The 24,588-nt window shown below is 35.2% G+C and overlaps 1 protein-coding gene and 1 long non-coding RNA gene across 6 annotated transcripts in view; one reads left to right on the top strand and one right to left on the bottom strand.

Annotated features, from left to right (window-relative positions):
- The window catches only part of CDH18 (cadherin 18), a 986,019-nt gene that overhangs the window by 179,442 nt on the left and 781,989 nt on the right, over positions 1 to 24,588 (bottom strand). The gene's annotated exons all lie outside the window — the stretch shown is intronic.
- On the top strand, positions 14,587 to 24,026 carry LOC116587039. Its single transcript, XR_004284272.1, has 3 exons — positions 14,587 to 14,672; positions 19,482 to 19,486; positions 24,016 to 24,026. It is a non-coding gene; the product is annotated as an uncharacterized LOC116587039 (long non-coding RNA).

Here is a 24,588-nt window from a genome sequence, read left to right as displayed (position 1 = left end):
ATTATTTGTATTTATGAATGACTACATTTAATATTTAATTAGTTATAGAAATAGATTATGTATCCTTCTCATCCTAAAACCATAAGTATCTTTCAAGATTTCAAAATTTAATACATTTCATGAGACTTATAACTACAGTGTTTGTTGGTTAAGTGACAGTGAATAACATATATTTGAATGGGGTTGCTACTCCTGAGTGAAACAAACACAGGACTAATATTAAAAGTAATATTAATACTAATATTATCAATACTAATATTAAAAGTAAACTATTTCAGTATCATGATATATTTCAGATTTTATATATATATATATAACTTTCTAGTTTAAAATAACTGATAAGTGTATACATATACGAATGTTACCCAATATATTTACTTAAATGTCCTGTTTTATGAAGTTTCTATATTTGAATTTTCTTATATTGATGAATTATTTTAAAGACTTTTATTTATTTATTTGATAGACAGAGAGAGATCACAAGTAGGCAGAGAGGCAGGCAGAGAGAGAGGGGGAAGCAGGCTCCCCGCTGAGCAGAGAGCCCGATGTGGGGCTCGATCCGAGGACCCTGAGATCATGACCTGAGCTGAAGGCAGAGGCTTAAACCACTGAGCCACCCAGGCGCCCCTTGATGAATTATTTTAACCTTATATTAAAATCCAATGGATAATTGTTCTCACCTTAATGTGGCTGATACACCTAACAGGTACACTTATAAATCCATTTACAGTAGTAATTTACTTTCTATGCCAGAGCACTATTTTAGTTGCATTTATTACTCCCTAATTAGTCATGTTACATGCACAATTAAATAAGTTAATACATATTTTGAATATTCAGTTTTACCAATAATAAGATCAAAATAATAATAATCAAAAGTTATACAGCACTTTTCATTTCTTTTCAAAATTATGCTTGGTTTATTGATTTATTTAGGATGATGACAAAGATTTTGTCAGTATAAAAATATCAGTTAAAATACTTAAAATGGGACAAATAACCTGAAATCACTGCCTGGGTAGTTACAAATTTAAAATTTTATACACAATTACATTTTATTTTCTCTATGTGTTTTGAATGAGATAACACTAGGATATTCTCTGGGAGTATGTGGTCTTTGAATGCACTGGTGAAAGCGTTTGAATATATTGTGATAATATTTTCACCCAGACTTTTAAATTGACATAAAATCCTCATTAATATTCCATTAGTTTCTATGATTCTCATTAGTATTAAAAAAAATAAGATGATAATGACCTTCCACTTATTTTAAAAGTTTCTTTATTCTTCTAGGGCATTAGACCACTATCATCAAAAGACCTGTTGTAGTAATTTAAAATGTAAATGCTACCCATTTAATTAATAAGAGATAACTATCTAATAAGAATGGCTGCAGAGAATTATAGTCAGTATTAAATAAAATAATAAAAGACTTATCAGCTTAGCTCAGTTTTGAAAAAAAAATGAAAGTCAAAGAACTCAATGTAGTTTAAAAGATGTATGAATGAGAGCAATTTTTTGAAATAATTGAACATAATCTTGTAATGAATGATGTTTCCTAATTAATTGTCAAAAATATGAAATAAAGGTGAATTCAAGGGACACTCTCAGTATGTTCCCTGACTGGATGATGTGACAGTCATAAAATCTTTACACCAGTATGAACTCACTTTCTTGTGTTAACACTATATCTGTATATCAAAAAAAATTTTTTAAATTAAAAAAATATATATATAATTTAGTAATATCAGTTTTTTAAACTAATCTGTTTCATTGAATCAAACCATAATTTTTGAGGCTATATTTTAATAATAAAATACCAACAACTCTGAGTCCTTGTCCACTCAGCCAGTTTTCTGTGATGCCTTGAATGTAACACTGTGTTTATACAGACATTCATAAAGTAACTGAACTCTCAGGAAAAAAAAAAAAAAAAAAAAACTTACATCAAGATTGAATAGGCAATCTTGGGGCACGTAGGTGACTCAGTCAACAGAACATGCAATTCTTGGCCTCTGGGTTGTGAGTCTGTCCCACCTTGGGTAGAGACATTACTTGAAAATAAAATCTTAATTTTTTTTTTAAAGATTGGATGTGCAATCTTTCTAATGGTTACTTTGCCTTAGAAAAGGAGAAGAAAATATGTATTACTGAAAATTCAGTATATCTCAATTATGTATGTATAAATATATATGTGTGTATATACTCTATGCCAGGCCTGTACAAATATTGTAAATACAGTAGCTAAAAATAATCAAAATGAAAAACCGAAACCAAAAGCAATCAATTTCTACCTTCTGGATATGGGTGTCTGGGTAAGAGTATCTGATAGGGGTCTGAGAATTTGCCTTTCTGAGTTCTTAGGCAATGCTGATTCTTCCAGTCCGTCTTTCCGTCTTTGTAAAGTAGTGAAATGGGAACCTGAGGACATCTGGAAGTCACATTTCAAATGTGTTTGAAAAATTAATAAGTGGGCTAAAGGAAGAGAAGAGGAATATATTCCCCTATAAATCTAGGGAATAACACAGAGAGAATTGTGTACAAAGGGCTAGCAGAGAAGCACAAAAAGAAGCCTCTGTTGATAAACTCAATGAAGATACTGCCTTTTATTAAAAATTAATAAAATTTTTTCAGGTAAAATATGGAATTTAGTGGCTTAAGGTAATTAAAGAAATGGTGAAAATGAGTTGTACTTTCTTTTTTTTTTTTGAGTTGTACTTTCAATACAGAAAATTTAAGTTAATAGCAAATTCTATTAGTGTCAAGGGGAAAAGTATATTATATGACCATCAACTTTAAGAAACATAAACACTTATTATAAGGGAGTAAAGAAAGGAAGCTATTAGTTTGTGTTACTGAGGATGCTTAAAGGTATGGATAGAGACTGAACATTAGAACATGTAGGGGCTTCTGTGACATTTAGGACAAATTCAACTTTAATCTTCAAGGATTGGGCAATTGTGAAGAATTGTAAGGAGGCACATGACATGATAGGCTATACATTAAAAGGGTCATTCTTGCTCTGTATGAATATGTAGAAGTATGTGAGTGGAGGTGGAAATAGCAATGTTTACAATAAATTTCAAAAGATTCATACACCTTTTGAAGCCCACTTCAGGACTTCTGCTCAACAGATATAAGAGGCTTCGGGGAAATCAGCCTGGGAAACAGGAAACAAATTAGGGGACTTTGAAGTGAAATGACAAGGGACACTATATTCTTAATGAGAGTAAAGAAGAGTTGGAGAAAATCGAAACACAATGCAGAGACCAGATCAATATTCTACAAAGATAGTTTAACAATAAAGAGGTAAAATAAAAGAAAAAGTCTAGAAGAATGTCTAAGCCAAGTGAATGAGTGACGAGAAAGGAAAATAAAATGTAATAAAACAAGTCCCTTATATCTCAGTTTAATTCATTTATAGTTTGTAGTCCTGATGTATGTCCAGGTAGACATAGCTGACAAGCACCTAGATATACCAGCTTGAAATTCACTCAAGGTTTATAGGTAAAGAGATAAGGTTTTGTAAATTATGATTCTCAAGTAACTTATCAGCATAAGAAATGGGTCAAGTTCAGGGACAAAGCAGTTACTCAAAGAAAAATCTGATGAGAACTGATAGACTCTCAGTCTGCAATCTGTTATGTTTCAGTTTTATCAAATCTAAGATAAGTTGAATAAAATAAGTTCTTCCAATTCAAGTAGAAAATAGTTAAGAAAAATTAACACAGAAAGCTATAATGGCTAAAAGTACTGCTTATAAAATATTTGAAATAAACATATCATTGATAGTTACTTTACTTAGCTCATCCTTTTTAAATTCCTAATATTTCCATAGATAATCTAGGGTTGACATTAAGTTCATTGGTACTTTCCACATCTGACTCCTCTGTTGGTCCCATTTTAAGTTATGAAAGTAAACAAAGTTTGCCTGGTGAAAACTGCTGAACCTTATGTTCATTGTGTCAAGTTATATAATTTTGTCATGGAAACATGCCAAATAGAAGTCTTAAAAAGTTCATTTTAAATTTAAATAACTCAGTTTCTAGATTTGTCTAGATTCAGGTTTTTTGTTGTTTATTTTTTTAAAGATTTTATCTATTAATTTGACAGAGATCACAAGTAGAAGTAGACAGAGAGGCAGGCAGAGAGAGAGAGAGGAGGAAGCAGGCCCCCCGCCAAGCAGGGAGCCCGACATGGGGCTTGATCCCAGGACGCTGGGATCAGGACCCGAGAAGAAGGCAGAGGTTTAACCCACTGAGCCACCCAGGTGCCCCTAGATTCAGTTTTTAATAGAAAAGTATATGATGGATAAACCAGATCATTAAAACGGAGAACACACATCAACTGTAGAAGAGAATGAAGGCAGAATTATATGTACAATAGAGAAATGTAAATTTGAAACTCCAATGTATGTAAATGGAACCAGATATGTGTCTAGCTCAATTCAGAAGGCAGGGCAACAGCATGACTGGAGTAGACCCTAAAACATTCTATCTAATAATTTCTTTATAATACCAGAGAGTCAACACCAGTGATGGGGAAAGGAATTCTGAAGGGTAGGAACAATTACTGGACATTCTGCAATGAGATACAAGAAGATACATTTTTTTATTATTACTGCATGGCATAGTCCTAACATATCTCCCCTCATAAAATTAAATAATGTGTTGTCTTTGGGAAGATTGAGAAACATACAATAGATGTTAAGACCTCGGTTGTTGGAACTGTATTCACAAGTCTGTAGACTAAGAGGACTGCTACTTCTAGACACAGGAACAGCACAGGCTAACAGAATAGCAACATCACCTAGCGGCAAAGGGGCAACCTGCATACTTTGAGCCACTATCCACAACTGCTCATCTGCGTGACCGTGGGTTAGTATTTTCACTTGCTTGTGTTCCAGTTTACTCATCAATAAAATCCATATAATAATGTTATAGCATTCATAAGGCTGCTGGGAGCATTAAATTAAAGCACTTGGAAGAGGGCCTAGTCAATAAATACATGATGACTTCTTTCCTCATGGGATAGAACCATGTCTCTCATGTTATTCTACTGATAAGATGTCTTTGACACTGAGAATGTTCATTGAGAAAACTAAGGCGTTAACTCTTCATTTTCTCCTAGGCAACTGACCTGTGTTCACAATTTTCTTTCTTTCCCTCTCTCTCTCTTTTTAAAGATTTATTTATTTATTTATTTTACAGAGAAAGAGAGCACAAGCAGGAGGAGGGAGAAGCAGGACCCCCACTGAGCAGGTAGCCCAACAGGGGCTGGATCCCAGGACCCTGGGATCATGACCTGAGCTGAAGGCAGAGGCTTAACCAACTCAGCCACCCAGGTGCCCCACAATTTTTCTCTACATGATTCCCATCAGTATTTAATTTTTTTTTTTCCCATCAGCATTTTAATCCTCAAAAATATTTATGAAGGGCCAGGTAATTTAGTACAAAGTTTCCACTGGAGGGTGGTGTTAATGCCCTAAGTTTCTTTTTAAATTCAAGAGCATTTAAGAAAGACTAGCTCTATAGGATTAATGATATGTCTGAAAAAAAGCAATATGGTAACAGCATAAGTATTATCTGACAGAAAGATAAGAAGCTGTAAGAAATATTTTGTCAAAACCTGTGTTAATCTACTGACAAGGGGTACTTAATATACCAAAATTTTTAGATATTTTTAAATTCAAACCCCATTATTATAGAGAATAATAAAGAGTTCTCAACAGTTATTTTCAGAAATAACTTTTTAAAGACACATACAGTTTGGGATACAATTACATGAGAAATTTCTTTAGGTGATGCCCATTTGCATTCAGCCAAAAGGAAATAATTTATTTCACTTAATAGCAAACAATATTATGTTACATTAAAAATTACTTTTTTTTTTCCAATTTGAGACACTAAGGATATGAAAGCTTTTTTTATGTGTTACTTATTTTTTTTTCTTTAGCCTCTTCTTAAAATGCTAAGAATTATGAAGAGTTAAATGTGATTAGGTTAAACATCATCAGAAACTAAATTATTTACCAAGGAGTAATGGCATACAGCTTTATGAAATACTTAAAAAGCCAACAGTTATCTATGTATTTTCAGCTATTTGTATGCTTTTTAAAGACTTTATCCTTTTTAAGTAATCTCCACATCCAATGTGGGGTTCAAACCTACAACCCTGAGTTCAAGAATCTCACCCTTCATGGACTAAGCCAGCCAGGCTCCCCAATTAAAGCTATATTTTATTGATATAACCGATGATTATAAATGAGGAATGGTATAGTTCTGGTTTATATCCAGAATTTTGTGGTTTTAAATCTTTCTTAGCCCATGTATAAACTAAGATAAACCAGAAATTTAAAATAAATATAAATATATTTATTTATATAAATATAAATTATCAGATATTTCTTATGGTTATTTCTTTTTATTTTATTTTATTTTTTATTTGAAAGAGAGAGAGAAAGCCTCAGCAGGGAGAAGGGCAGAGAAACAGAGACAAGCAGATTCCCTGCTGAGTGGGGAGCCCAATGTGGGGCTCCATACCAGGACCCTAAGATCATGTCCTGAGCCAAAATCAAGAGTCAGGCTTTTAACTGTCTGAGCCACCCAGAGGCGCTTCCTGTGGTTGTGTCTTTGGATCTAAAATCCAAATATTTCCATAAAATATTTTATTGAAATATTTATTTTAATTCAAGTAACTTTAGCCACCTTTCTGCATTCCAGTTTTTCACTATTTAAATTTCACAAGAATATCTTCCTCTTGTGCTCAGACTTATGTTTAAAATGCTAGTATAATTTGCTATGCAATAAACTCTTCACAATTACAGACACATGTACTTGTATCAATAACGCCATGCAAGAGGTGCACTTCTCCATTTCACAGGGAAAACGTATCCATTGGCAGACTAGATTACTAGCCCAAGTTCACATGGCCAGAAAGCGTGAAGTCAGACCCAGATCCAGGCATTCTGACTTCAAAACCATTACACAAATCACACTTTTAACATTTATGCAAATCAGATTTCACACTCTCTTCACAAACTAAATAGAAAATGAAGAAAGAAAAGGAAGAGTTTTCTAGATTACTACTTCTATTTTTTTTTTCCCCCTGAGGTGGCAGAAGAGATAATACTGTAAATTTACATTACAGTGGTTTTTGTCAGGAACAGAGGGTTCACAACCCAATGGGCAGAAAATGTTGACTTTGTAAAGTGAAGAAACTATTAAAAAAAGTAATTTTCATGTAAATATTTAATGAAAAAATTTAAATACAGTTACCAAAAAAAAAAAAAAAATCCAAAGAAAAGGAATAAAGAAAAGAAAGAAAATCAGTAGTGCTTACCCATACTGTCTAATAAAAGTTTGTTTTCTATAACAAAATTTTATATTTCCCTCTACCTGTTTTTTTTTTTTTTAACAGTGCTTAGGAATTTCTCTGCAAAAATTTTTCTTCAGATGGAGGTTTTTATCACTTGAACCTGCATGTCTTAACTTTAACGACTTTAACCATATTGGTCATTAATTATTGTCTCCAAACTACATTAACTATATTGGTCCCCAGTCAATTATCATCATAGACTTCGTACATACAACATATGGGTAAAAAGGATATTAGGTGTATCAAACGTGAACGGGAATTAAATATAGCCAAATTCTTTGATAATTCAGTTATTAAAGGTCCAGGTAAATAAAACTTGATCATTAATTTGGAAAGTTTAGAAAGCCTCTAAAACAGTAATACTTTGTAGTTTGTTAGACAGAACCTTCTATCTGGAAGGATACTTAGCTTTCTTACCCACTTATTTTTCTTACGTGCAAATCTCTCTTTGGTGTCACTGAAGACTTGAGCAGAGCATTTGAACTGCCAGTGAGCTCCTCCTAAGTGAGTATTTATGGCAGTCATTACAAACGTCCTTATATTGTGGCAGTACATCAACAACAACAACAACAAAATAGTGCATTTGCTGGACTTTGGCCTCTTGCACCTGAGAGCTGAAAAGCATTTTAGAAAAATTGCTTCATAAATAGCTGCATAATAAGATAAAAGAATATGAAGCTCTAAATGACCCCATGAAGTTGAGTTGCCCTGTCCACACAAAAACAGCTGGGCTATTATCGGAGAGGGAAGTAATCTATTTTCAATAATCTACTGTATTTTCACTCTATACTACAACATACTAACCTTACCGTAATGTAGAATATTCACCTTTTCCTTAAATATTCTCTGTCCTAAAAATTCTTTGCTGTCATTTTTAATGACCATAGTATTCTATCCTATAAAATTATTCTATCCTATAAAATTATTTCCCCCTACTTAAAGATTTAGGTCGTTTGCAAATATTTCGTCTTATACACAAAACTATGGAAAAAACGTCGTTGTTCATATACCTTTCTTCATATTTTTAATTATTTTTTAAAAGATTTTATTTATTTACGACAGAGAGAAAGAGAGAGAGAGAGAGAGAGAGAGAGAGAGGGAACACAATCACAGGGGATCTGGAGAGGGAAAAACAGGTTCTCTGCTGAGCAGGGAGCCTGACTCGACTCAGGGTTCCATCCCAGAAGCTGGGATCCTAACCTGAGCCGAAGGCAGACGCTCAACCGCTGAGCCACCCAGGCGCCCCAATTTCTAATTGTTTTTTTAAGTTGGAGTCCTAGAAGGGAGTAGAAAGGATTTCAGATACTTGATACATTTGGTAATTTGTAAGCTATTGTTTCTTGGCTCCAAATTTCTGTTTACATCTTTATTTATACGTTGATTCCAGGTGGTCAGGCTCAGTCTCTGCAAACCACAGGGCAGCTTTAACAGCGACTCCCTCTTAGACTCTGTCCACAGGGACACAAGAAGGAGACAGGCGGTAGATGGACAAGCTCCTTGTTTCTCATTTCTGTTAGCATGGCATTAGACAAAACCTATTACCGTGGCTCCATCGGTCTGTTCCTATCGCCCTATCTGATACTGTTTTTATTGTTTGACACTTCCAGAACTAGCTCATTGGATTCCTCAAAGGTATCAGTCCTAATAAGCCCATACACTGCTTTGAGGTCCCCGGTTCTCTTCAAGGTCCCTCGTGTAAGCTTCTGACATACAGAAAGCAGCCGGAATGCACTTTTCTCTGAAGGCTGTTTGCCCATTCAGGGGGCCAGAGTTAGCTGAGGCCTCTTCCCTAATGTTATGTGTTTCCTTTCTCCAATCTCTCCCCCTGTTGCCGCGCTTTCAGTGGCCAAGAGCAGAGGGTAGCTGCTTCCCGTATTCACGCTGAGTTATTCAATATCCTTTTTTTAAACCTTTATAATTCTCTAACACACGTTTGTCAGATTTCTCATCTCATTTTCTCTCTGTTAAAATAACAGGTAAATAACTTTTTTTTTTTTTTTTCCCCTGACAAGATATCCATTGACACTATGTAATTTATATACGCAGGACATGAGGTGTTGGTTTCCACAAGCCTTTTGAGCTGCATCATGTTAACTCAATTGATAGGTGAAAAAAAAATCACTTCATAGGTAGAGAAGAGAATCACAACTACCAGTTACTACTACTGGGTTGCTCATCCCTTTTATGATTATTATTTGCCATATTCTCCAATGATTTACTGCTTAGCAAGTTCTTTCCCTTTTAGATACTTGAACAAGATTCACACATTTTCTTCCATTTTATAAGGTTCTTTGTCAAGTAGGTTTCACTCTTAAATCCTTCTGGAATTTGTATTGTGCTGTTAATCACAAATCCATTTTTGGGAATAGGAAACAAACCCTCATCTGACATTGCTGCTTTGAGGAATCTCTCATATCTTCTTAGCAACTACTTCCTATTTCTATACAATCAGAAATTATACCGTAGGATGCTAGTAATTTTTACCACATATTATTTTCTTAGTATATGGTGGGTCCTTTACATATGCGAGTACTAGTTTCACGCTTGTGGCCCCTTCTGTAGCTCTACAGATACCCATATAGGGTTTGTTCTTGTGATGTAGTTTTGCTTTTCCTTCTTTTTTAGTACGCATTTGTGATTGCAGTGTGACTAGAGCAGGGATGGGAAACGAAAGGGTAGGATTTTTGAGTGGTCAGCAGCATGGACTTTGAAATGTCAGAGACTGTTTCAGAATGATTTTCAATCTTGCTAAATTTATTATCTTAAAGGGGTCATTTAACTCACTCATGCTTTGTTAATAATGTTCTCATAATTATCATACGGGGTTTTAATACATATTAAATGAAATGAGTGTTTCATCATGAAGGGGCCATATATTCAGAGCACAACAGGCAGTTGCTATTAAAGTTATTTGTCATTTTTGGAACTCATTCAGCTTCATCTTCCATGACCCTCAACCTTGTACTTGAAGTATCATCGGCAAGAGTTTCCTGATACACATTCTTAAAAAATCTCCTTGCGCAAATTTTTTAAAATTTCCTCCAAGGGGGTTCAAATTTTCTCCCTCTATGCATTACCTACTCTCTGTCCGCTGCATTACTATTGCTCAAACTCCCATGCATTTCTTTTATGCAATGCCTGCATGCCTGTGTTGTCAGGGGTTCCTAGAGAACTAAGAAATGGCAAGTGGTCAGTGAGTGAGAAATGAATATTGAGGCACTCTGATCCACAGAGTGTTTTATAACTTCATCATCATTTCCTTTGCCATCACACTTTCTGAAAGTTTACTTGTGATAGTGGGTCTGGAAGAGCTGTAGTTTGAATTCCAGTCAGGTTCTGGAAGGGGCTTCTCTGAAATTGGATGGGAAAATGGAAACAGCTGATGTGGATAGGTATGCCTCATTACACATGCAGGGATGTAGCTGGTTGGTTGGTGTTTGAAGTGTGTGCTTGTGTGTGTGAACATTTTATATATTCAGTGGGATGAGGCTCTCTGTCTTCATCTACTATTTCCCACAGATGAAATCGTACATAAACATATACAAAATTTGCACTGTGCAAAAATGGTTCCTTTGTACATCAATCATGTTGGAACACATTTGTATTTATAAAACAAGCTTTATAGCAAAACCCACTGTTTTTTAAAATTAATGAAATCAATACTTTTTCATTGTCACAGAGAAATACGTAATTGTACTTGTAATTACAACTAAAGATAGTGCACGTGTCTTCCCCACCACAAACACCCAATCAAACATCATCTAAGGTTAGTGATGAGAATTTGTGGAAGCAAATGTGTGGTGGGTTATAACAAAGGATGAAGAAAAACAAATTGTATAGTTTGACTATCTAGAAAATGATGCAATTTTAATGAAGCCCTTATGGTATATGTACTTTTATATAAATAAAATAAAGTAGAAATGACTGTAATAATTTGAATTTATTTAAAAAAAGAAAGGAAATTGGTGCCTGTTTAAATTCATTAAAATCACCTAAGAAGGAAAGTGATTCAGTGTTCACTGAAGTGAATATAAAAATATTTTTAAATATAATTTGGATAAAGGGAGAGATTACACATATAATATTGAAGGGGAAGTTGATGACATGATCTCAAGAATTATAAACTTAAAGTTTATATCTAGGTTTCTAAGATACAGAGTTACAGCACTTACTTTTTCTTTTTTTTTTTAAGGTTTTATCTATTTACCTAATGGACAGAGATCACAAGTAGGCAGAGAGGCAGGCAGAGAGAGAGAGGAGGAAGCAGGCTCCCTGCTGAGCAGAGAGCCCGATGTGGGGCTTGATCCCAGGACCTGGGATCCTGACCTGAGCTGAAGGCAGAGGCTTTAACCCACTGAGCCACCCAGGCACCCCCAGCATTTACGTTTTAAATGTTTTTAAAGATTTTACTTATTTGAGAGAGAGAGAGAGAAAGAGAGAGAGAGAGAGCACGAGCAGGGGGAGGGACAGAGGGAGCGAGAGAAGCAGACTCCTTGCTGAATAGACACCCTCCTCCCCAATGATGTAGGGTTCCATCCCACCAACTCAGGACCCTAGGATCCTGACCTGAACCCAAGCCAAAGGCAGACAATCAACTGAGCCATCCAGGTGTGCCTCTATTCAGCATTTAAATAACATTCTTCAAAACCATGAAGAACACTAAGGGGAAAAAAAGGCATTGTAAAATAACATTTGAACCATCTTTGAAGTTTATAATGTTTACAGTCAACTCTTAAAAATTAAGATTTAATGCATATAATTATTTTGACAGCAATCCTCTTATTGTCTGTTACATTTGTGCTACCTCTAAATCTGCTTCTAGAATTAGTAAAAGATAAACCATAGTTTTCAATTTCAAGCAACAAATATTTGTAGAAATTGTGTGAAAGAGATGAAATCAACTTAATCTTTTGAAAGTTAAAAATAAAACTATGACAACCATCTAAGCTAATTAAAGAGCATCTTTCTTGGGAGTTTCTGATTGGGAAGGATTTTATGATTTCTATATAATTAGCAATCTGTAACTCCCTGCATAACAGGTCCTTAAAATTCTTGGTTTCTCACTTTGGCATTTTATTTTAATCATCCCCAGATGTAGCTGGACAATATCACTGGGAAATATTCCCAGTAAAGTTGAAGCCAAACAATCTGAATCAAGTCCCATTCCAAAGTTCATCTAATCTGTCTCAGAGAAAGGTCAATAGTCCATTTCCTATTCTGCACACTTCATATCCATAGCATGTACTTACACATATGTATCCAAAACTGACACACAAACCCAGCCTTCATAGATGGGAAGACATTTCTACCCCACCATTAGTTGAGTCTCCTTGATGGTTAATGCAAGGGTATATTTAAGTTTCCAGGCTATTTTCTCAAGCTGCACATTCTCCCCATTACGCTCTAGTGTTTTAAAGTTTATTTTGAGAAATGATAACGGAAAAACACAGAAGAGGTACCCAAAACCTTTTCTACAAAACCGAATAACATATTTTTAAAGAAAACTAATAGAAAATTATAACTAAGAAATGGTTTCCTCCATGTACAGACATATTGTGGATTTGTGATTATCTGACAGGAAAATTGAAAAAAAACTGGACATTTTTAAAGTACATTTAGTCTTATATAAGGCAAAATATAAATTTGTTTGGAGTCCATATACATTTAAGTAGACTTACAGTCATATTGATGCAGTGCCTATTAGATAGGTAGATTGTCAAGTTAAGTCATAATTAAGCTGTGTTTGGTGGGGACTGGGGGTTGGGGAGTAATCTTCCTCTTTTACCCACCTTGCCTACTACAGTCTTTAATGCTTTCCAGAAGATTAACGTTAATGAATGTTTATTGAATGTAGGTGAATATTTGTTGAATGAACAAATGATGAGGGCAACTATATATGATGGGTGACATAATGTAATGAGGTAAGAAGGCTCTGAGATGACACTTCAAGAAAAAAATTTAGGAAGAGAAAGGATGGTAAGAGGAAAGAAAGTCTTGCTACAGCTCAGAAACAGTGAGTAGAAATAGCTCGGACAGTGCCTGAGATTGAGGCTAAGATAATTAGTGTTGAATGACCTCAAAACTCGGTCCTTTTATTCATACCATTACCTGTGAGACAACACAATACTTGTTTTCTGGTGCATGAATGTGTGCACATGTTTGTGTATGCGTGTGTGAAAAGGATGGAGAATAGAATTATAGCTTCAAGTCTGTGTGTATGCATAGAAAACAATGCATCAATTTGCTGGAAGGATACACTCATAATTATTTTTTTTTCTGCATTGACCTTCTGTCTCCAAACGAATGATTTGTTTATTGAACAAATACAAATTAGGGGCATAAATTGTGGTTATGTTGTATCTTTGCTACAAAGGGTAATTTTGAAAATATCACTGCAGTGTTAAATCTAAGGATGCTGGCCTCTTGAATATTAAATAACATCTTGCTACTCAGAGAGAGACAAAATGAAGGATTAGTGATCTGCTTATACAACAGAAATAGCTAGTCTACTCCATGTAAAGTTTAGAACACATTAAAAGCCCAAAAATGTATCACATTTTTTTTTTTTTTTTGCCTAACATGTGATCACTTATAAAAATAGTCACAAAGTTGCAATTATTGTTCCCAAGTTCACTGACAATGATGCATGGGCTTGTCCTTTACACAGGTTTCCACACAGCAATCAGCATCCTGGGTGTTGCAATCAGGAATAGGTTAGTGCTCTGGGAGTTGACACTTCAGATAACTTCAACTCTAAGAGCTCAAGTCACAATTTATTGGGAGCGCTGAGTACAATAACTTTTGACTGCAACTACAGCCAAAGTTAATATTCTGCATATAAGGAGGATAGATAACTTCCAGAAGTGAGTTCCCCTTCAACATCGCCACTCAAAAGCTGGAATATAGCTTCAAACATAGAAGTCAAAATCCAGTTTATTGCACTGCTGTCTTTACTTACTCCCAGATAGAATCATATAATTTAGCACTTATTTAATTATAATATATATTGCAACATTAGTTTATTGCAATTAAAGTTTATTATAATGATAATTCCTTGATGTGCATAGAGCTTTCTCCCCTCGCCCCCAAGACAACACAAACAGATGGAAAGATATTCCATGCTCTTGGCTTAGAAAAAAAAATATATTGTTAAAATGTCTATATTACCCAAAGCATTCTACAGGTTCAATGTAATCCCTATCAAATACCAACCAGATTATTCACAGAACTAGAACAAACGATCCTAAAATCTGTGTGGATCTACAAAAGACTCAAATAGCCAAAGCAATGTTGAAGTATCACAATTCCAGATTTCAAGATACACTACAAAACTGTAGTAATCAAAACAAGATAGTTCTAGCACAAAGATCGACATATAGATCAACAGAACAGAGTAAAGAACCCAGAAATAAATCTACACTAATATGGTCAATTAATCTATGGAGGAGGAGGCAAGAATATACTATAAGGCAAAAACAGTCTCTTCAACAAATGATGCTGGGAAAACCGGACAGTGACAGACAAAAGAATGAAACTGGGCCACTTTCTTACACCATACAAAAAAATAAATGGATTAAAGACCTAAATGTGAAACCTAAAATCATAAAACTCCTGGAAGGGCATACAGGCAGCAATTTCTCTGGCATGAGCTAGAGCAATATTTTTCTAGATAGGTCTCCTGAGGCAAAAATACAAAACAAAACAAAACACAAAAGCAAATATAAACTACTGGGACTACACCAGAATACAAAGCTTTTGCACCATGGAGAAATGAGCAACAGCAACAATGATAACAACCTCCTGAATGGGAGGAGATAATTGCAAATGATATACCTGGTAAGAATTAATGTCAAAATATATAAAGAAATTATGCAACTTAACACCAAAAAAAAAAAAATCCAATTAAAAAATGGAGAGGACTTGGACAGAGATTTTTCCAAAGAAATGTATAGAACTATATACGAACATGCCTTTGAGCCCTATGTTATTTTAAAAATATCCGTAGCTATCCCGATAGATAATTAGAGGAGATATTTTTATTTTCATCTTATAGGGAATAAACTGAAGCTCAGGTCATGAATTGACTGAATCCAGCCACAAGAGGGAATACACAGTGGAGCAGAAATTCACCTCTATCATTTGAATCTGGGTCTGATGTTCTGTTTCCTGTAAACTTCTGCCCACATAGCTGAGCAGTTTTTTTTTTTTTTTTCCTTTTAACAGATTAAGGCTGGACTTCAAACAAAAAAGTATAATATCACATCTCATTCAACTGATTCTTTAAATTGAATTCCTAGAAGCAAACTTGAACCTAGAATCTTTATTGGAATTTGAGGGAATTCTGTTAACATAATTTTATGTATCCTCATGAAAAAGACCTTTTAATTTGTAAAAGCAAATCAGTTGTTTCATTTCATAAATTTTGGAAAATTAGGTAACTCTAGATCATTTATGAGTGTTTTAGTTAACCATACTAGATGACCCATTCTTGGGGTGACCACATTCTTTGTACCATATAAATATCTTATGGGACACGGAAGTCTCATTGCTCTACTGTGCTATGATCTAAAAATGGTTTAATAGGCCGTGGTGGTCATGATCCATGGAACTTAATTAATTTTTAATAAAGACCATAAGCTTCGGTATAGACATTTTCACATGTCTAAATCTCTCAGGTAAATAAATCATTTTTAAAAAAAAACACCTTAGGTTTAAAATGTATATCTCAATTTGGAGGTTAAAAATGTATTCATGATAAACCTAGAAGTGTCAGCATACTCTGTTGGCAAAGACATGCTACCAAGCGTATGAGGTATTGCATAATCAATGTCAGCTTTCGTGACAGAGAAGGCTGAATTTGTCTAAATGCTGTCAACACTGACAATATTTTTCAAAAGAACTCTGTTTTAAACATGATTTATCATCTATAAAGTGATCATAGGAGTTACCCAGTTGTTCTCAATAAAACTGAACACATTCACTGTTTATAGAAGTGGCTTTAAAAAACTACTGAGCGTGGGGCGCCTGGGTGGCTCAGATGTTAAGCATCTGCCTTCAGCTCAGGGCATGATCCCAGAGTCCTGGAATCGAGCCCCACATCAGGCTTCTTGCTCCATGGGAGCCTGCTTCTCCCTCCCCCACTCCCCCTCCCCCTCCCCCTGTTTGTGTTCTCTCTCGTTGTCTTTCTGTCAAATAAATCTTTAAAAAAAAAATACGGACCGTGTTTGTCTTATAGCACTGGAAAAATGTGGTGAACATTCTTGATATGAATGTCTGAGAGGGACAATTTGGAATGTTTGGTTTTGGTTCCTGGTAATGAAATAATTAGCTATAGATCAGTCTCAGTTTTGTATTTCATATTATTTATGTACATAGTAGGACATATGACTGATAATGTTATTTAAATTATATTTTAAATGCAAAATTTTATATTAAATATGTATTCATTTTGGTTGTAGACATACTAGCTTTCAAAAGTGATTCATATTCTTAAAATATGATTTAGAGAATTCCATTTTACTCGTCAGAGCACTAGCAAGCTGTAAAGCATGAATCATTTATTCTTAAATCTGATGTATCTTCTCATAATACTATAGAAAATCATCAGACTATGGGGCGCCTGGGTGGCTCAATGGTTTAAGCCTCTGCCTTCAGCTCAGGTCATGATCTCAGGGTCCTGGGATCGAGCCCCGCATCGGGCTCCACTCAGCAGGGAGCCTGCTTCCCCCTCTCTCTCTTCCCGCCTCTCTGCCTACTTGTTATCTCTTTCTGTCTATCAAATAAATAAATAAATAAAAATCTTAAAATAAAAAATCATCAGACTAAAATTTGACATATTAGTGTGATTGAATATTTCTTTAAAAAGGCCCTAGCTGGGGCACCTGGGTGGCTCAGTGGGTTAAAGCCTCTGCCTTCGGCTCAGGTCATGATCCCAGGGTTCGGGGATCAAGCCCCGCATCGGGCGCTCTGCTCAGCGGGGGGAGCCTGCTTCCCTTCCTCTCTCTCTGCCTACCTCTCTGTCCACTTGTGATCTCTCTCTGTCAAATAAATAAAAATCTTTTAAAAAAAGGCCCTAACTTTTGAATAAAGAAAGAAAATATAAGGAAAGTTCAATATTTCTAGAATTATTTATATATATGTATATATATATACATATATATATATATTAGGTCACAGGAAGAAAAATTGAAATCCTTTCATTTTAATGGGTCCATGAGGGCATAAAAATAAAAAGACTTTATCAAGTTTAGAAAACAAACAAACAAACAAAAAGTGATGTGACCAGCCTTGAGTGTATTCTGTGACTTCCCAGAGAGAAAAAGTAGAGTCAGTCCGTCTACGTCTGTACGGTGCTTGTTCAGTGATCCTCCTCTACCTTCCTTAGATGAGTATGGGCCCCAGCTAGGGAAGCTTGTTTCTAGTCTCCAGATCTCTTAGTCAGAAATGCCTTAAGGCAATCCACATGGAATCTTCCTTCTGTCCCTGGCCAATGAGAACATTTTTAAACATTGTAAATGCTTCAACTATTCCATCTCAGATAAATTCTATCTATGCCCATTTATATATGCCTATCTTATCAAACTCAGAACCTTTTTTTTTTTTATCACTTCTGCAAAGAGCTGTATTCACTTGGGAACCACAAACTCTAGCCTATATTCCAGAATAGGTCACATTTGTACTGATGAGATGATTTTGGTGAAATGATTGATGAGGATAATTTTAAAATCTAGAAGTCTTTTTAAAATTAATTATTTACTTCATCTATTTTTCTAAGAACAATACTGCCATTTTATAATTGTGCACATTGGGATGAAAGGCTTGCTATTATTTTGTTTATAGTCCATTGTGTTACAATTTAGTCAGTATACCAAATAATAAAATCTATATAAAAGTATTTGGAATCCAGAGATCAGGAAAGGAGTGGTTTTCTAAATTGAATGTGAATCTTGACTGTATCAAAAGCTAATCTGACTAATAAAACATTTCCAAAATATTGATAATTATCTTTAAAACAGCTATATCTTTGAACTATGACATACAAGTTAAAATTACCACAGATTTATAATTCTGGGATAAACAGAATGTTGTAAAAATAGGAAACTCTAAAAATTGAAAATAGACATATTCTCTATCCATCAAAAAGTTGAATACTTTAAATATCTGTGTGAAAAATTAAATAAAACACTGTATCTATATAAATGATATATATATATATTTAAAAACAGGGGCAATGGCAGAGATAGTTAAAGAGCAAGTTCAAAATATATGCATTTCAAAGTTTATGTGTTCTGAAGAGATCATGATAGGGGATGAGACCCTTTGGACTTGAGAGGAATGCTTAATGATCTAAGATTTGACTTGAAGATAAAACAGCCACAACTCTACACATTCAGTATAGGATAGAATTCTGGTTTCCTCCACGAATATTCCGTAGCATAGTCATGGCAGTCTGCTTCTCTTCTCTACACAATCCCAAATATAAGGAGTCGTCTTCTTTATAGGACCCTAAACATAAATGAAGTCCCCTCCTTTCCAAATGTAGCAGAGTAGAGCCCTGGCTGGGCCCTAACCAGAATTCTGAATTCCCTCTGTCCTGAAACAGGACATGAGTTACATTCTAGCACGATACTTTTTATTGTCTAATATAGAAATATTCCAGTTATCAGTTTTCATTTAATAGGTTAATTCAGCCTTAAATACAGATGCATTCACAGGCCTATTCACTGATTATATGTGCATCAATAATCTCTTATCACACTCATTTTGCATTGGGCTATTTATGTTCATTCTAGGTGTCTTTTTTATTTTTTGAAAGATTTTATTTATTTTTTGAAAGATTTCATTTATTTATTTGATGGAGAGAGAGATCACAAATAGGCAGAAAGGGAGGCAGAGGGGGAAGAGGGAGGGAGAAACAGGCTCCCCACTGAGCAGAGACCCTGATACAGGGCTTGATTCCAGGACCCTGAGACCGTGACCTGAGCCAAAGGCAGAGGCCTAACCTACAGAGCATCCAGGTGCCCCATTTATTTATTTATTTGACAGAGAGAGAGAGACAGAGAGAGAGCAAGAGAGCATGTTGGGGGAGTGGCAGGCAGAAGGAGAAGCAGTCTTCTGTTGAGCAGGGAGCCTGGCTTGATCCCAGGATGCTGGGTTCATGACCTGAACTGATGACAGACACTTAACAGACTGAGCCACCCAAGCACCCTGGGTGTCTTATTTAATGTTCCTAATACCCTAGATCTGTGAAACTCTAAATAGTTTTGTCAAATTATGTTTCCAATATAGAATTTACACCATAATGTAAAGGCTTAAATGTAGTGTTCCTTCCATTATGAACATAGTCCATATTCTGAAGACATGTCTTAATACCTAAAGTGTTCTTTATGTTCAATTCATTCTAGATCCTTTAAGGTACTCTTACAACATTTTCCCTTGAAATATCCCTGTCTACTTTTACCTTCTAAAAAAGATGGATTCAATTATTTACTAAACTAGTCATTATCATATGGCCTAACAAAGTTACATTTAGCTTCTGAATGATTAAGATTCTGTACAACTTGGGACGCCTGGGTGGCTCAGTTGGTTAAGCAGCTGCCTTCGGCTCAGGTCATGATCCCAGCGTCCTGGGATCGAGTCCCACATCGGGCTCCTTGCTCCGCAGGGAGCCTGCTTCTCCCTCTGACTCTGCCTTCCACTCTGTCTGCCTGTGCTCGCTCTCGCTCGCTCTCTCTCTGACAAATAAATAAATAAAATCTTTAAAAAAAAAAAAAAAAGATTCTGTACAACTTATCTATGAATAAGAATTATGAATTAAACTTTAAATGTTTGCTAAAAATACCCATGCTACATTGCATGGAACAAACAACAGCAATGTTGTTCAATGACACATAGCTAAAAAATTGGAAAATTATATCAAAGGCAAGACATTTTTTTAAAGTTTTTATTTAAATTCCAGTTAGTTAACATACAGTGAAATATTAGTTTCAGGCATACAATCTAGTGACTCAATACTTCTATCCAACACCCTGTACTCATCACAAGTGCCACCCCCCCTCTGGTAACCATCAGTTTATCCTCTATTATTAAGAGTTTCTTGGTTTGCCTTATTCTCTCTTTTTTCCCCTTTGTTTGGTATTTACCCAAATAATACAAAAAGATTACCTCAAAGGGATACATATACCCTAATATTTATAGCAGCATTACCCACAATAGCCAAACTATGGAAACAGCCCAAGTGTTTGTCAACTTATGAGGGGATACTGAGGATGTGGAATTCATACAACGGAATATTGCTCAGCCATAAAAAAGAATGGATTCTTGCCATTTGCAGTGTTGTAGATGGAACTAAAGAGTATTACACTAAACAAAATAAGTCAGTTAAAGAAAGACAAATATCATATATCATATATCATATATGATTTCACTCATATGCGGAATATAAGAAATAAAGCAAATAAACAAAGGTAAGAAAAGTTTTAAGGAGATCAGAAAATTAATTAAAGGGGAATTTTGTTTCTTTTTCATTTCAAAATTGTGGTAATACACATAACACAAAGTAGCAACAGACAGCTTTTAGTCACTCATCCTAATACACTGTTGTATGCTAGGAGGTGTGGACAAAGGTAAAATAGGTATGTTTCCTCCCAAGAATAACATATTATTTCCTTATATAGTATGGAAATATACATAATGACTATATTATTCAAATATATATAAAGTATATATCTCATATATATAACTCAAATATATAAATTTATATTGATATGCACATTAACATATAATATATGTAAATATATGTTATTAATGACTATTAAGCAAATGTTAGGAGCCATCCTGATATCTTGAATATATTAGCCCTAATCTGCAAAATAATCATATAAGGTACTCATTAGTTTTTTCATTTTATGAATAATGGAAGAGACTCAGAATAAATTACTTTTCTGAAATCACAACCGTTAACTCTATTAAGCCATGCTCGTTTTCTTACATATCATTATTGGAAATCATGATTTTATCGAGGTAGTCCATAAATAATGTCCCAGAATGGTTCACTGAGAAAGAGATGATGAAAGAAATTAAAAAAAAACTTAGGGCGCCTGGGTGGCTCAGTGGGTTAAGCCGCTGCCTTCGGCTCAGGTCATGATCTCGGGGTCCTGGGATCGAGTCCCGCATCGGGCTCTCTGCTCAGCAGAGGGCCTTCTTCCCTCTCTCTCTCTCTCTGCCTGCCTCTCTGTCTACTTGTGATCTCCCTCTGTCAAATAAATAAAAATAAAATCTTTAAAAAAAAAAAAACTTAAAGCGTTAGCGTTCACATTTCAATACATTATTTCATTGTTGAGAATTATATTCTCTGGTGCTACTCAAATATTTTCTGTTTTTGCACATTGAAAATCATCTTTTTATTACTCCTGAAAGGGATATGTTACAAATACGAATAATGAAAAATGGAAATGGTGAGGCAAAATGAAAACTGAGAACTACAGCTATATAAAAAATAGTATACACTTAAGGAATATTGATTAGAGAACAATTAATTCTAAAAATCAAACCTGTTTCCATGATTAGTTCAAATTGCCTGGTTCTTAAATTAGACTTGGGGGACCCAAGGTATTAAAATTATTATTATTTAAAGATTTTACTTATTTGAGAACGTGCACACATGCGAGTACAGGGAGAAGTAGAGGTGGAGGGAGAGAGAGAAGCAGACTCTCTGCTGAGCACAGACCCCGACCTGGGGCTGATCTCAGGACCTTGAGATCATGACCTGAGCTGAAGTCACTTAACTGGCTCAGCTCCCAGGTGCCCCCTGTCGGTATTATTGACATTTACACATGGTCATCTTGTCCCTTAAAAGACTGTTCTTTGGGTTGCCACTCCTTTCAATCAGCTACATCTAATAGCCAATCAAGCAGTCACCTGGAGAGAGCAGCTCACCAATGTTTGGCAGGAATAAGGGGATGAAAACAACAGTGAACCATTTTGACAGACATAATAGTGTGACTTTGTTTTCAAATGATGATATTAGAGGAAACAGTGCACTGAGAGTGTGCAGAGGCTGTGCCAGTAAAACTTGAAGTAAAACCATAAATGCTCAATTAACAGAAAATGCCACATATAAGGAAATATATTTGATATTTATTCACAGTATGAATGAATATGCTTCAATAATAGGAAATGAATATCAATTATGGGCCATAATTATGTATGGCACATATGTATTTTTAAAATTACATGTATGATATGAATTTAATAATGTAGAGATATATACATGCATTACATATAGGAGAATGTTTATATATATGTGTTTATGTGTGTGTGTGTGTATATGAGAACGTTTTTAAAAGCTGTTTATATGATAGATTTTCATTCACTTTAATTTTCTGAAGTTTGCATGTATAACTTCTGCACAAGAAGGGTTAGAGAATAAAGCGCTCATCTCTTAATACTTATGTTGCTGCTTGGATGAATGTTTCACAAACTACGAATGACAGTCTCCTGTGGGCCTTTTGGATGGATGGATCTGCCAATGGCAAACAAAGCCTTCCTGTCGGTACATTTTGGTGGACTCCTGGGCCTGTGCATGTATTTGTGAATCTGAACATTCCCACTAGGAAGGGCTTTTATTTTTTTCTCATAAGAATAGCCCATGGGTCTTGTTGTTACATAACCATTTTTTATAAGTAATTCTCATTCTATGAAATGCCTTAGTTATGAAGTTCAGAGAAAAAATTTGGAAATATTTTATTTAAAGTAATCATGATAATTGAGTGACTAGAGTGAGGATATTCAGTGAGAAAAAGAAAAAAAATGAAGAAAAATAAGGGTCAAGAAATACTATGAGAACAATTGTTTTAAATTATTTTAATAATAAAACTGACTAGTATTAAAGGTACAAAAAGGGGCGCCTGGGTGGCTCAGTGGGTTAAGGCTTCTGCCTTCAGCTCAGGTCATGATCCCGGGGTCGTGGGATCGAGCCCCACGTCGGGCTCTCTGCTTGGCAGGGAGCCTGCTTCCTCCTCTCTCTCTGCCTGCCTCTCTGCCTACTTGTGATCTCTACCTGTCAAACGGATAAATAAAATCTTAAAAAAAAAAAAAGGTACAAAAAAAGGATTAAGAATGTCTAAAATATTAAGCCACAACATGTTTTGGGAAATAGCAGAGTGAGAAATGTTCCAAAAGATGGCTGAAGTTGACCAGGTAGCTTACGATTGGAAGGACAATTCCTCTTAGGGAAAAAAAAATCCCTAGTCCATGTGTCTCTTGGAGAAGGGTGAAGCCTGCTTGTATATGTCAGATAAACAAAAGTGAGGCAAAAATGGTCATTATTCCTTTATATAATAACAGTCAAATTTCTGTAGAACATTCTGAAAGATGTTGAAAAGATGAAAACAAGAAAAAGTGGCCCAAAGAGAAAAATGGGACCACAGTGAAATGAAAGCCGCACTTTAAATATCCTGTGACAGTGTTTTTAATGAAGATTTTGTAGTATTATTTTCCAATTTCTAGTTAATTCCTACTTTCATGGATCATAATTATCTTCCACATAACCTCAATCTTCAGAAAATCCTGTCTCCCCCAAAATTCCTACATTAGCAGGATCTGAGGCAACAAAGAAATTGGGACTCTATTCCCCAGCAGAAGTAGAGAGAAGGTAGTAGCTAAATGAAAAACAGCTAAAAGAAAAACTTAGGACCTGGGAAACAAAGAAGATTTCTCTCAAATTCCTTCCCCCGCCCCTTCATATCAGGAGAACTCAGAATACTGGGAAGAGGGGCGCCTGGGTGGCTCAGTGGTTTGGGCTGCTGCCTTCGGCTCAGGTCATGATCTCAGGGTCCTGGGATCGAGCCCCGCATCGGGCTCTCTGCTCCACAGGAAGCCTGCTTCCTCCTCTCTCTCTGCCTGCCTCTCTGCCTACTTGTGATCTCTCTCTGTCAAATAAATAAATAAAATCTTTAAAAAAAAAAAAAAGAATACTGGGAGGAGCAATTTTCCTCCCACACTGCATGGGATGGGGCTTGACCATTTATTTAGATTTTAAAGGAAGGACTTATGTCAAAAACTTAAAAGAATTAGACACCTAAGGCTAAAGAAAAATCAGAGAAAAATAGAAAAAAAAATTCTTAAACCCACAATTTCATTATTCTTTTCTGATTCAGATGTTTAACTTATCTAAATTCAATATATGAAAGGGGAAATTTTCTGAAACAT

The sequence above is a fragment of the Mustela erminea genome, chromosome 3 (assembly GCF_009829155.1).
Source record: "Mustela erminea isolate mMusErm1 chromosome 3, mMusErm1.Pri, whole genome shotgun sequence".
In the NCBI taxonomy this organism is placed as follows: Eukaryota; Metazoa; Chordata; class Mammalia; order Carnivora; family Mustelidae; genus Mustela; species Mustela erminea.
The sequence above is the reverse complement of the archived record's forward strand: the minus strand, read 5'-3'. Positions and strand labels throughout refer to the sequence as shown.